The sequence below is a fragment of the Anolis carolinensis genome, chromosome 3, assembly GCF_035594765.1.
Source record: "Anolis carolinensis isolate JA03-04 chromosome 3, rAnoCar3.1.pri, whole genome shotgun sequence".
NCBI classification, from domain to species: Eukaryota; Metazoa; Chordata; class Lepidosauria; order Squamata; family Dactyloidae; genus Anolis; species Anolis carolinensis.
In genome coordinates, this window is record NC_085843.1 from 190,752,043 (window position 1) to 190,766,320 (window position 14,278).

Below are 14,278 nucleotides of genomic sequence, written 5' to 3' on the forward strand. Positions count from 1 at the left end.
ATATTTTCTGGCCCAGACCTTCATGATTTCACTTCACCGCACAACCTCTGAGATGCAAAGTGAATCACTGCACCCATCACCATGCTGAATTAAATCAAAAACCTAAAGGTAACCAAGATTTCTCCCTGTCATTATTTTCTTCCCACCCACCTCAGTACAAACTGAAGTAATGGCTTAGAACAGCATTACACGCAGCAATGGAATGTTATAAACCTACTCCATTTTCTGCCTGAAATTGATGGAGTGTTCAAAACATTCATCTATTTCTCACTCAAAATCCTGGATCCCCCAGTCAGATGTAATTTCTGTGGATCTACTAGACTCAATTGGCTTTTCAGTTTCACAATCCATGCCCAAAATAAAGGAAACAAATTTAGAAGGGAGGAGGGGAAAAGAACATGGGAATGGCTTTTTTCCACACCTGCTTGCAGTCAATCTCTTCCTCTCCCCTGCCCATGATATGCTTTTTCAGTTTCAAAAGCTCTACTTAAAACAATTCCTTTGTAAGCATGATCTTAACCAGCGAGATATCACAGAAGTTCATATTTCTTTGGTCTGGATGTGGTATCAGTACCACTGGTGTGCTACACAACAAAGCTTTCAACTTAATCAAGTTCTAGTTTCATGCAGTTATACATGACTATTTAGTATCCAACGTGCATCCTATTGAAATTCACAGGATTCGAAGCAATGAATCAGAGATCTATAACATTTATCATACAGTATAGATGGCCAAACTGCATTAATTTCAGTGGGATGTGTATTCAGTTGGTCCTTTGATGGTAAATCCTAATATTGTTGTGGTCAACCATAAATGCTTGGAGGAGACTGAAAAACCAATTTTTTCTCTCTTTCCCAATCCAATCCCCTTTATACAAGTGTTGCATCTTCTTTGCAAAGGAGAAAGAAGTGAATTTCATGTATAGATGTAAACATGTTCATTTCAATACGTATTTAAGTTTTCACAAAGTGTGGTAAGTTTCCAGGTTATCCAGGACTACAACTTGGCATGGTGGCTTTAATTTTCCAGGAAGAGGAACTCCTTCCGTCTTCCAAAAATGCACCTACACACATGTGAGTCAATGATTGAGGATGGGAAGAGCCCTCGGTGGTGCAATGGGTTAAACCTTTGTGCCAGCAGGACTGCTGACTGAAAGGTCAATGGTTCGAATCTGGGGAGTGGGGTGAGCTCCTGTCTGTCAGCTCCAGCTTCCCATGCAGGGACATGAGAGAAGCCTCCCATAGGATGATAAAACATCCAGGCATCCCCTGAGCAACGTCCTTGCAGACGGTCAATTCTCTTACACCAGAAGCGATTTGCAGTTTCTCAAGTTGCTCCTGACACACACAAAAAAAAATTGAAGATGGGGTAGTAGGAAAGTTCCTACTCTACTGGATGTCTTTTTAAAATGGAAAAGCACTGACTCCCTTTTATCATATTGGATTTTGTATTATTAAAAAAACTGCCAGTTATTTAATTAGTGTGCAAATAAGTTCATTGTTCTTCATGGTTTGCCTTCTTATTGTACAGTAACCCATTACAGAGTCGCAGCGGTCAAAGAAAGCCGAAGACTGGGGCATTCTTACAGCCCTGGGGCTCTTGTCATTCCCTGTTAACACAGACAGACTTGTGTTTTTCCAGTCTTCTGAGTTCTAAAAAATAAGCCCTAAAAATAAGCCCTCACAACCTCTGAGGATGCCTGCCATAGATGTGGGCGAAACGTCAGGAGAGAATGCTTCTGGAACATGGCCACACAGCCCGAAAGACATACAACAACCCTGAAGCCCTAAAATGTCAAATGTTTACCTTGACAGATACAAATTGCATCAGGAAGAGACCAGGTGCATATTGTTTTACACATCTGGTGACATTTTAAATATATTTTGCTTAAATCTTCAGAAGAAAAGAAGAGATGGGAGAGAAAGAGAGAACAACAGTGCAAGAAAGTGGCCTCTGCTCTGTTCTGCTAATGTAAGCAGAGTAAAATCATTGTTTGATGAGTTGTGGCATTTGATGGATGATTCCTCATGCCTTTGACATCTTGACTTCTCAACCTCAGAGTTGTACAATTTTATGCAGAAATCACACTGGAGCGACACATTAAAAACTATAAAACTGACCAAGGAAACAAAGCTACAGCTGCAAAACCACTGCAGCTTGACAGATATAAATGAATACAATGCAATCTGAGTATCTACCCATGTAATTGCACTGTCATTAGCAGACTAGGAGCCCTCGATAGCGCAGTGGGTTAAACCCTTGTGCCGGCAGGACTGATGACTTGAAGGTTGGGTTGCTGACCTGGAGGTTGCCAGTTTGAATCCAACCCAAAGAGAGTATAAATGAGCTCCCTCTATCAGCTCCAGCTCTATGGGACATGAGATAAATCTCCCACAAAGATGGTAAAAACATCAACGTCCTTGCAACGGCCAATTCCCTGGGCAATGTCCTTGCAGACGGCCAATTCTCTCACACCAGAAGTTAACTGCAGTTTCTCAAGTCGCTCCTGACACACACACACAAAATAGCAGACTAAGAGATCATCTTCTTCACAGAATGAGAGTGGCCATATTTTGTATGGCAAGGTGTTTAGAATTATCTACAGCCACACTGTTTAGAAATGTTGACCCGCTGATAAGTATTTATAAGAAACTTAGGGAAAAATCTACACAGTCTGGTTGTTTGGTCCCTAGAGCTTATTTTAAAATTTATTGACAAAAGGAAACATTGTAAATAATCAGTTTTCAAAATGAGCACTAGGCTCACTATATAATAAGGATTAGAATACCATAATAGTATTATAGGACAGATAGTGTGTTTTTATAGGCATCATGAATACATATGAAATTTAGAAACCGATTTTGAATATCAAAAGTGAAACTTTAAACATATATTTTCATATTCTGCTGAAATTGGATTCTGAAATCTAGTTTCAGCATGAAAATTAGAAATGTATATCATCAGAAATAAAAGACACAGGTATACGCATACATGAGTGCATGCTTACAGGTGGAATACATATATTAATGTGAAAGGTTGAGAGACAGTTTATGGATTAGCAAATCCAATTATTGAAGCAGCACAGAAATGCTATCTATTATGAAGTAAAACCACTTTGCCTAACCTCCCTGGCCAATGTTGGGTTATACTACTTGAAGAACTCTTCAAAGCAGCCAAAGGATTGAAAAGAAACCTCTGATGGATGCACAAGACTAACTAGGAGTAGCAGGAACCTGACTTCTTCAGTTGATTCTCATTTTCTTTTTAACAGACTATCTTGGGACCTGAGACAGTGCAGTCAGGAATTATTCAGAAATAAAGCAAGTCAAGAATCTTCTTAAACAACAGTAACCAAGGACTTTGCCTTCTATTTCTGTGGCTCAGCCTGAAAAGTAGCAGCAAACAGTTTCTAAGCTACAGAAACTGAGGCAGTTCTTTAGTTGAGTCTAGCACAAAGGTCCCCAAACTAAGGGTCACGGGCTGGATGTGGCCCTCCAAAGCCATTTACCCAGCCCCCACCCTAAACATTGTTGTTGTCATGGTTTGCAAAGGCACTATGCCTATGTGTGTGTCAACTGGGAAATGAAGTGCATGAAGCCAATTGGCTGAGCCTGCAAAGACCTGGGGATTGATTTTGATACTGTTTCTGTTCTGCTGCTGCAGAATCAGTTTGGACCAGTTTTTCAGTGCTGACTGAGTACTGTTGGTGACGAGAGCTGTGTACTCAGAGAGGTCTTGCTATTTTGAGGCGTGTTTGCTGCTGAGAGAAAAAAGAGAGAAGAACCAGGACTGTATTCTTCTCTGAAGCAGATTTGTGAACTGAGAAAGGACCATTTATCACTGTGGACTTCAGAGGGACCATTATAAATACTACTGTTTTTGATCTCTTGGAATCAGTAAAGTTCCTGTATTTTTGTTCTGCAAACCTGAGTACAATGTTATTGTTCTGCGAGTGACTCTGGATCGCAGGCACACGTAAGAGCTTCCATTTATCATCATTTTTAATAATCTATCCTGTATTTATTACGGTCTTATCATTTATGTGTTTAAAATGCAATTTTTTATCTTTATATTGTTGTTTTAATTGCTATATTGTATTACTGTTTTATCTTTTTTATATTGTGATTTGTATTATGTTGCTTATATTTTGTCCTTATGTTGTTTGGGCCTCTGCCCCATGTAAGCTGCCCCGGGTCCCCGCGGGGAGATGGTGGCGGGGTATAAATAAAGTTTTATTTATTTATTATTTATCATCAATTCGTAACAGGTCATGGGCACAGGTTTACGGCCTGTATGATCCAGTTTCACACCTGCCTGTTAGTGCCACTGCAGAAGCTATTTTAAAAGACTGTAGCTGAGATTTTGTGAAGCTGTGCTTTGACAAGAAGAACCTGGAAGATAGAGGTGAATCTTGCAGCTTTTCCCATGGCCAGACTTGGGGCCAATAACTATTCCACCTAAAAACTGAGGATGGAAAGTTATCTGAGGAGGGAATCCTTGTGGAAATGCACAATGGCTCCGGTCCAGGAACAGGCTACAGAGGAATAATGCAGAGTGGATGAGAGAGCAAGATCAACCCTCATTCTGAGTGTGGATGATAACTAATTAATCCACATTGTCTGAGGGACTATAAACCATTCCTCTGCTGAAAACGTTTGAGGACCCCTGATGTAGATGATGCTCTCCTCAACAATCTCATCTGTATCTATGCCTACTACTCTGACCTTTTAATCTCTGTGTATTTTTACATTTCTATCCCAAATTAACCCTCCTTATTTCACTCATTCCTCCAAATGTACCACACTGAGCTTTAGACGTTTTGAAACAATTGTGCCCTTTCTCCCTTTGTTCCCTTTATACACAGAATTCTTTAAAACACGTATGTGTTATGGTGATCTCTGAGTGGTTAGACTCAATTTAACCCTCTCTGGGGGAGATTCCACCAAAAATCAGCAGAGTAGCAAAAGCAAAAGCTTTCAAATGCAGCAGTTACTTACACGGGACGAGCAAAGAGAAGCCTTTGGCCATTTAGGATTGCAATGGACTGCAGAGTCTCAATAAAAGTTCAAAAAGTATTTATTCAGGTAAAAAGAACTCCATTGTAGATAGAAAGGCTTGGGAGCTGTCTAGTCTACTTTAGACTGGTTTCTAAGGAAAAATAAGAAAGGAAAAATAACAAACATCTAAATAGTCACATCTTGCCAGGAGGGATGGCGAGACGTGTTGTTAGCTAGAAGAACAAAGGGAGAAGAGACTGAACCAAAAATGGTTCCAACCTCATGGTCCAGTTTATTGGGGCCATAAAAGACATTCTGACCAATGGGAAGTTAGTGTCCCTAAAGATTCACATTTCTTCTAACTTCAAGGTAAGGGATGTGACGTACACAGGATAGAGTGAAACACAGTAAAGCCTATCTAGACATGCTTTGGAAACAGGGAAAGGATTCCCTCAATCTAATTCTATCATCTAGCTAACTACATTTAGGCTTGAGTAGTCCAGGGTGATTCCCAACAGTATGTAGTAGCACCTCTCACTTTCCCCTTAAACTCCAGTTCAAATCCTACAGCTTTTCATGAAGGTTTTGGATTAGCCTCTTCATTACATTTACCTCTCTTCTTTCCCTGCCACCTAATTATCTTCCTTCCCTCCCACCCAACATCTAAATTATTACAATTATGTTTATTACAAGGACAGGAAGAACCTTTGTTTATATGACTTTTGCTAGCATTACTGTACTCAGTAATTGTTAACATCTTCTAGTATGAATAGATATTAACTCCTTAGCATTACTAAGTTCCATGTTTTGCTTTATTTTGTTTTTAATTTTCTTCACAAAAAGACTTAAGGAGAGTAAAAAGTTCTGTAAAAGCCCAAAACGTTCTGCATTCACACATACTGTGGGCACAATTTAGTCAGCCTTTTGCACTGAAAGCCATGATAATACAGTAGAGTCTCACTTATCCAACACTCGCTTATCCAACATTCTGGATTATCCAACGCATTTTTGTAGTCGATGTTTTCAATAAATCGTGATATTTTGGTGCTAAATTCGTAAATACAGTAATTACTACATAGCATTATTTCGTATTGAACTACATTTTCTGTCAAATTTGTTGTATAACATGATGTTTGGGTGCTTAATTTGTAAAATCATAACCTAATTTGATGTTTAATAGGCTTTTTCTTAATCCCTCCTTATTATCCAACATATTTGCTTATCCAACGTTCTGCTGGCCCGTTTATGTTGGATAAGTGAGACTCTACTGTATGGATAAAAGAAATATATGCTAATTCCATTTCTTCCACCAAATGAAATAGAAAGTATTGTGTATTGTTTTCTTTCAAAATAATGCTAAAATTAGTGCAATTATTAAAATATGTAGGCTTTATGTCTGTATAGATGTTACAGCAACCATGCTCCCCTTGGCATCTGCAAAGGACTGTGGGTTAAACATATCCATATGTCTTCAAGAGTATAAATTTATCCTGGCAGTAATTCTGGTTTGCATTTGTCTACCACAGGATGGTGTATGCTGGTGAAATTGTATATGCATACATATGTGTATGAATTTCATGCTTACATCCATGGGAAAAAAACTTTTCATTTCCTTTAAATTGTGAACAGGTGTTGTCACCTTCTGAACTTAACTTCTATGTTACAACTTTATGAGAAAGAGAGCAATGAAGAGAAAGAGAGGGGTCTGTCTAAAATTGGGGGTGTGGGCTTGTTTGCTGGCTAGCACACGAAGTGTCGATAAACTGTACAATTCAGCATATAAAAAAGTCAGATGAAACTAATAAAACATGAGAGAGAGGAAATTTTGTCCCAGAAAGGAAGAGACAGAAAAGAATGAAGGTATTATTTTAGGGCAGGCATTGAAAGTTAAGGTTACACTTGGCCACAGCTGATTCTTTTCCTACTGATGAAGGAATCAGGCCCATAGGTACCAAATATAGCAATGCCATTTTCAGAATAATATGCTTATATTTACAGTGGGCCACATCTTGCATTTGCATAGTAGAAGAACGTTTCTATGATTAAACATCCCAAGCATTCAGATTTCACATCACATTTGTATTACAGTAGAGTTTCACTTATCCAAGCTAAACGGGCCGGCAGAAGCTTGGATAAGCGAATATCTTGGATAATAAGGAGGGATTAAGGAAAAGTCTATTAAACATCAAATTAGGTTATGATTTTACAAATTATGCACCAAAACATAATGTTATACAACAAATTTGACAGAAAAAGTAGTTCAATATGCAGTAATGTTATGTTGTAGTTACTGTATTTATGAATTTAGCACCAAAATATCACAATATATTGAAAACATTGACTACAAAAATGGCTTGGATAATCCAGAGGCTTGGATAAGCGAGGCTTGGATAAGTGAGACTCTACTGTATTTCCTTTGTAACAGTATTTCAGTAGCTACAAGATGAACTGACTGTCTCAGGACCCTCCCAGACAGGCTCTATATCTCAGGATCTAATCCCACATTTTCTGCTTTAAACTGGTTTATATGAGTCTGCACTGGCAGATAATCTGGGATAAACAGAAACCTGGGATCAGATCCTGTGATATAGGGCAAGGGCGCTTAGACAAGAGGTTTTGAGCACTAGAAAATATGAGATCTCCATCAAGTACACCCCATATGGCCATGCTCCTATCTTGTTTAAATTAACAGGAGCTGTGCAAGAGGATCATGGTGTCTTTCTGAAGCACCAATTAAATTCAATGAGGTTAGTCATTTAAGAAAATCCCACTGGAGTAGTGTAGTAATCACTTTGAGAACTTCTATTTCAGGTGCCAAAATATCTTAGGACAGTCCTGAATCTACTTCCTGCCAGATCCCAGTATGTATGATAATATAGCTGCCACCGACGTCTGTAAAATCCAGGAACCATTATCTTAGTAAAGGTAAAGGTTTGCCCCTGACATTAAGTCTAGCCGTGTCCGACTCTGGGGGTTGGTGCTCATCTCCATTTCTAAGCCAAAGAGCCGGCATTGTCCATAGACACCTCCAAGGAAATGTGGCCGGCATGACTGCATGGAGTACCGTTACCTTCTCACTAGAGAGGTACCTATTGATCTACTCACATTTGCATGTTTTTGAACTGCTCGGTTGGCAGACGCTGGAGCTAACAGCGGGAGCTTACCCCACTCTCCGAATTCGAACTGCCAGACTTTTGGTCATCAAGTTCAGCAGCTCAGTGGTTTAACCCGCTGTGCCATTGGGGACTTTCTCTGTCATAAAATGTACTCAAAATAACTGCAAAAGGAATGCCTTTCACTTTTGCATGCATTGGTTTGTGAATATGATTCAAAAGAGTAGCTCTATGATATGAACAAGTAGGAGACAAACCCTGTCTTGATTGCCTCTTGTCATTTTAAATCCTCTTGAAACTTTTAAATTATGTTTCATCCTTTTCCTGAAAACTGTACATTTACTAAGTAATTGGCACTATGCAAAAAATATTTACTAGGAAGCAATCATCCCTAGTCCCTAAAATAAATTTGGCATGAATTCCCAAAGCAGCGGGTGGCTTCTGTAGGTGTTTTCACAGTGTCATATAGAACATGATTTTGAGAGAGAGATTTATAAAGTCAAAAGAGAAATCTATTGTGTATACAGGCAGTCCCCAATCAGAACAGGTACATTTTTAAGTGTAACTCCAGCCATAGGTAAAGGTAAAGGTAAAGGTAAAGGTTTCCCCTGACGTTAAGTCCAGTCATGTCTGACTCTAGGGGTTGGTGCTCATCTCCATTTCTAAGCTGAAGAGCCAGTGTTGTCCATAGACACCTCCAAGGCCATGTGGCTGGCATGACTGCATGGAGCACCGTTACCTTCCCACTGGAGCAGTACCTATTGATCTACTCACATTGGCATGTTTTTGAACTGCTAGGTTGGCAGAAGCTGGAGCTAACAGCGGCTGCTCCCGCCGCTCCTGGGGTTTGAACCTGGGACCTTTCGGTTTGCAAGTTCAGCAGCTCAGTGCTTTAACCCACTTCGCCACCGGGGCTCCAGCCATATACATACATATATATGTATATACATATGCATACGTTTTAACTTTGGATAGCATTAGGGAAGGGTGAACACCCCTGTAGTGTTAGTTTTGCTGTCTGTGCCCCTGTTCAGAAGATTTCACCACACTTTCTGTTCCTGTGATATTTAGATTTAGAAAAAAATGGCTTGTTGTGGAAACAAGGATTAGTGACAAAACTTCAGTGGAGACACTTTTTCCCCATGATAACTCTTCCAGGAGTGGATTTTCCTTCTTGGGAGGATTTCTCTCACTTCCTGTTTTCTCACCCTCGTTCTCAACTATGAGTTATATGTAAGTCGGATGTTTGTAACTCGGAAACTGACTGTATTCCACAGCATAATTAAGGACTAGGTGTGTTTGCTTCTAAATTTCTACTTCCACTCTGCTTGATAACCCCATCGTTTTACAAAATTTAGATTATTTAATGTCTTTTTAAAGTTCCAAATTATTATTTTTGAACTTATGCATGTCTAATATTATTGATCTTAATAAAAGTAATCACAGAACTCTGACTTTTGGGTTGTTTTGAATTTTCTGGGCTGTCTGACCATGCTCCAAAGCATTCTTTCCTGACGTTTTGCCCACATCTATGGCAGGCATCCTCAGAGGTTGTGAGGTCTGTTGGAAACTAGGCAAGTGGGATTTATATATCTGTGGAAGGCCCAGGGTGTGAGAAAGAACTCTTGTCTGCTTGAGGCAAGTGTGAATGTTGCAATTGACTTTTGTTTCTACATATAGATGATTTTTAATTTATTATAATTTGACCAATTACTAACAAATCACTCATCCAAGTTATTGAATAAAGCCATGTCACCGCACAACAGACTAGAGAGAAAGACTCACTAAGTGGTCCAGTGGGATTGTACCATGTGGAAGATGCTCCCGTGTGTTTCAGAGAGAAAGTGCTCTGCACAAACACAGGATAAACCATTTGTGTGATTCAGAGACCACGAAGAAGAAGGATGGAATTCATACTATAAGTGACTCTGGGTGAGTCAGTGTGGTTTGAATTGAGAGGCAAGGACTCTGCAAACTGCAGAAAAAAAACTGGAGGTTTGGCATCACTTCTGTATTAGATCAGAATGAAGCACACTTCGGACTCCAGAAGTTGTTAACAAGTCTGTATAAAGGTAATAGCTTCATAAGCTCTTCTTTTTAAAAAAATATAGATGGAATAGCAACATTTTATGGCTTTAGCTTACTTTTGATAGTGACATTTAGTTGCTCTATGACCACTAGTAGCAGCCAAAGAAAAGTTTTATAGGAACATTGCTATACACAAGCACATTTGTGCATTTTGTTGGATAAGGAACTCTTGTACTTAATCCCTGGAATGCTAATTCTGATTAAAGATGAGTTCTGTCTCTCCACTGTAATTAGCATCTCAAATCTTGTGGTAAGCCACAAAACCTATTAAGTTCAGCTACGAGAGGGAATTCTGCCTTCTGCTTAAACTGGCTAGTTAGGCTCACACACACACACCGGTTTCCTTGCAGATAATGCAACAAGAGTCTGTGATTTCAGGTCCCCACATCTATTTGCAATTCATACATTTTCAAGTAGCAAAAATGTTGCAGACATAATTAACACAAAATAACATCACATATGTTCTGCAGTATAATTGTAACTCATTTTCATACCCGTGGGGATATGCCCTCAGTTGTGAAGAAATAAAAGATCACATTTCTTACATTCTGGCTTATGATTCCTTGCGTTTTGAGGCCCATTCCCTCTACATATGTATATCCCTTTTTTTTTTTCGTGTCAGGAGCAACCGGAGTTGCTTCTGGAGTGAGAGAATTGGCCGTCTGCAAGGACGTTGCCCAGGGGACGCCCGGATGTTTTGATGTTTTACCATCCTTGTGGGAGGCTTCTCTCATGTCCCCGCATGGAGCTGGAGCTGACAGAGGGAGCTCATCCGCACTCTCCCCAGGTGGGATTCGAACCTGGCAGCTTTCAGGTCAGCAACCCAACCTTCAAGTCACAAGGCTTTTATCCCCTTGGCCACCGGGGGCTTCTGTATATCCCATTGCATAACACTTTAACTGCCATGGCATCATCCTATAAAATCCCAGAGCTTCTAGTTTGGTCAGAAGCAATGGAAAGGTTTGTCTGGATGATGATACTAAATTTATTTATTTATTTACAGTATTTATATTCCGCCCTTCTCACCCTGAAGGGGACTCAGGGTGGATCACAATATACACATACATGGAAAACATTCAACGCCATTAGACATACAGACGGAGACAGAGACGAAGACACAAAGGCAATTTTAACATTTTCCAGCTTCCAGGATTCATGAGAGTATGCTCGATTCCAGTCACAGGGGGAGCTGCTGCTTCATCATCCACTGTGACACCAAGTCTTTGATGGATTACTTCCTCATTCCTTCCTGCATGCTGCTGGACGGTTTTTATGGTGTTGTAAATTAGTTAAATTAGCCTTCTCATATAAGCGGTACCTACATTTTGCTACTTGATAGATGCAACTATCTTTCGGGTTGCTTAGGTCAACAACGAGCTGGCTATTTTTAATGGTTGGGTGCTCACTCTGACGCGGGCTGGCTTTGAACTCATGACCTCTCGGTCAGTAGTGATTAATTGCAGCTGGCTACTAACCAGCTGTGCTACAGCCCGGCCCATAAACCTCCAATCCCAGAATTCCATGAGTGTGAAATATAGTGTAGACCAGTGGTTCTCAACCTGTGGGCCCCCAGGTGTTTTGGCCTACAACTTCCAGAAATCCCAGCCAGTTTACCATCTGTTAGGATTTCTGGGAGTTGAAGGCCAAAACTTCTGAGGACCCACTGGTGTAGACTCTCTACTCACGGGACAATTACCCACAGCCAATAAGCTAGGTCTTCTCTGGGAATTTTCTAGGTTCTCCAGGGTGACTCTATGGAAACCTTTGCCATCAACCATTAATTTCAATAGAGTTTGCTGTTATCCAAGTTTCCTGTTTCCATATTAAGTTCAGGAACATTTCCCCAATACATCCAGCTATACTTTTATTATACAGTGTCAATGGGTCCTTGTGAATATTGATGAAGATAGGAGCAAATACTTTTGTGCCATATAACAGTCAATTGTTTTGAAAGCTAATTAATGCTTTGAGTTACTTTTTAGAAGGAAAGCTTAGTTGTAAATGTAATGAATACCAGAGGACCTCAGGACAGTAAAAATAACTTAAGATTTTTATATATAAAATAAAGCAAAATAAAAAATATGGAATAGATTGATGAAATTATTCACCCTAAAATCAACATGAACTTTATTTACCTTCCCTTATGTGACTGGATCTTAGACCTTCTGCAGTACTATTTGGGAGGATCATACCTAGAGTAAACCTGTTGAAATAAGACTTAACAGTCACAACTAATCACAACTTAACTAGTCTTGTTGATTTTGATGGGATTTCTTAGGTAACCTAATTGATTTAGCCCATAAGATATAACCTAGAACTTTTCACAACATGAAAGAGAGACTAGAGGTTTTCAAAATAAAATGTTTGAAAATAGTCTTAAGCAAATTTAAACTTTGGAACCAAGTGGGAACCTTTGAAACAAATCTGACAGTCACTCCTTGTACTTACTTGGAGCCTTCAAAGAAAGTATTAAAATTTAAGAGAAACTGAGTTAGTAGGAGAGAAATACGGAATGTCTGCCAGTGGCAATTTAGAAATGGTAAAATCAGACAAGCAAGCAGAAACCGTTGAACTAATGAGAAACACAGATTACAAGACATTATGGCTATAATCCTATATATACTTGCTTGAGAGTAAGTCTCACAGAACTAATTAGGATGTATGTCTAAGTGCACACAGATTGCATGTTAAGAAATGCTATTCTTAGCTTTTACACAGAAGATAATTACCTTTCAGCAAATATATCTTTACCTTACCCTTAACCAAATGAAACTGCATTAGCAGCAGTTTTGAGAAAGGAAAGGAAAAGGATCCTACAGAAAATATCACATTTGCTGTTATTAGCGAGAAATTGAGGAATGTGAAATATAAGATCAGTGTGGACATAAAACATGCATTATCTTAATCATCTAGTAGAGGAGGGGACTGTGATGAAAATTTCACTATTTACTGTTCTAATTCTTTTACTATCCCATGTTTTAAATAGGGATGTTATTATCTGCTAGTTTTATTTATCTAAGGAAACAATGAGTATTTTAGTTGTTTTCTTCCCAGTGCAAGAAACTCTTTAAATAGCATTCACAGTTCAGAACTGATACTGTACAAAATTTGCACATTTTTGTGATGAAAACAGTATTTGCTGCCTGGGAAATAATATATCTCTGAAAAAAATATATTAATATGTTGTCAAAGGCTTTCATGGCCGGGATCACAGGGTTGTTGTATGTCTTTCGGGCTGTGTGGTCATGTTCTAGAAGTATTCTCTCCTGACGTTTCGCCCACATCTATGGCAGCCATCCTCAGAGGTTACTTAGTTTATCCATACCTCACAACCTCTGAGGATGCCTGCCATAGATGTGGGCGAAACATCAGGAGAGAATACTTCTGAAACATGGCCACACAGCCCGAAAGACATACAACAACCCCAAAAATATATATTTTTTATTTTTTATAGTTCTTGTGTAGAAGATGCTTGAATTAGGGAGTACTGATCATGTTTTCTCTTACATACAAAAAAGTGTGATATTTTGTCCAGAATAAGTCTGCAAAGATTCTCATTAGTCCAGGATTCTCCTCATCAGGATCTCCCAACATTTAAGAATAATTTAAAAAATATTTTGAACATGTTTTTCACCTCTAGTTTTAAACCCTTCAGTGATTCTCACTCAAGGGAATAAAATACATTGGGGAAAGGGACCTCATTCAATTCTTTTAGGTCTCCTGGAAGCTTTGTTGTGCTGTTTTGTAACTGGAACTGATTACAAATTTTAAAATTCTGTATCCAGCAGGCACAGACAGTAAATTATGTCCTTGTCCCTGTTTTAAGTCACCATGAAACATGAAAATTGTTAAGACTGATGCTGTTCTGGTGGCATTTGCTGTTATTCTAGATGATAATAGTGGGTCTGGTGTCCTTGCTATGTATGCTGAAACATGAATTTGGAGAAAGGGTTGTTTGGGAACAAATGTGTTCCAGCAGAGATCACAAAGGCTGGTGTGACCTCTCCTTATCACACAACTTTTCCTGTGTGGAATTCACTGTGATCTGTGCTTCGGTGATTATTGCATCACTTCTGTTT

At 39.2% G+C, this 14,278-nt stretch overlaps 1 protein-coding gene across 2 annotated transcripts in view; it reads right to left on the minus strand.

Moving 5' to 3' along the window:
- Positions 1 to 14,278, minus strand: part of fgfrl1 (fibroblast growth factor receptor like 1) — a 243,214-nt gene that overhangs the window by 96,135 nt on the left and 132,801 nt on the right. The gene's annotated exons all lie outside the window — the stretch shown is intronic.